General features: G+C 44.0%; 1 non-coding gene across 1 annotated transcript; it reads left to right on the forward strand.

Annotated features, from left to right (window-relative positions):
* Nucleotides 1-413: 413 nt before the first annotated feature.
* Nucleotides 414-495, forward strand: Trnas-gcu (transfer RNA serine (anticodon GCU)). Its single transcript has one exon. It is a non-coding gene; the product is annotated as a tRNA-Ser (tRNA).
* The last annotated feature ends 260 nt before the right edge of the window (nt 496-755 follow it).

The following is a 755-nucleotide window of genomic DNA, read 5'->3' on the forward strand; positions in this document are numbered from 1 at the left end:
AAAGCTATGAAGCCAAAACAAAAAAACAAACAAACCTAAGATTTCAGTAGTTAGTGAATCGAGAACTAAGTAAGGCAGGTAAGTAAGGCGGTAGGGGGAGGTTAGCAGGTATACTGTGTGTCCAGTAGAGAGAACATGGTCGAGGACAGCAGAAAGATGTTCATTGTAGGGTGGAAAGCAAGTGTAGTACCGAGAAACGAAGAGGATTGAGGATGGAGACGTACAGGTACTACGATGGGATTATCAAAATGCGGAAGTGTCCTTTCAGAGGAAGAAAATGGTTACATATGAGAATTCCTTACGTAGTTTTTCAGGTTGAAAACTGGTAGCACCATACAGATCACAAATTCAGAGGTTAAGACAGCCATCAAAATAAGACTTAAAGCTGAAGACAAAAAAAGGAACTATAGCAGGACGAGGTGGCCGAGTGGTTAAGGCGATGGACTGCTAATCCATTGTGCTCTGCACGCGTGGGTTCGAATCCCATCCTCGTCGTGGGACCCTGAGTTGGCTTTTACATTTTCCAATTTAAAATACCTAAAGAAGTAATCAGTGATTCCTATGCTCCATGTTTCTCAAATCCCTTTCCTTGTGTACCTTCCCCACCACGCAAACCGCAAGCTGTGAAACTTTCTTCCTGTAGCCCCAGCGCACATTCCGCATCTGCTATGATGAGGCTTTGGTTTGGATCTCACCACCAGCACCTCTATACTTAGTAGGAGAGTGTCTTTCTCTCTTTTCAGCCTTGATGTCAC

Source organism: Arvicanthis niloticus, chromosome 8 (genome assembly GCF_011762505.2).
Source record: "Arvicanthis niloticus isolate mArvNil1 chromosome 8, mArvNil1.pat.X, whole genome shotgun sequence".
In the NCBI taxonomy this organism is placed as follows: domain Eukaryota; kingdom Metazoa; phylum Chordata; class Mammalia; order Rodentia; family Muridae; genus Arvicanthis; species Arvicanthis niloticus.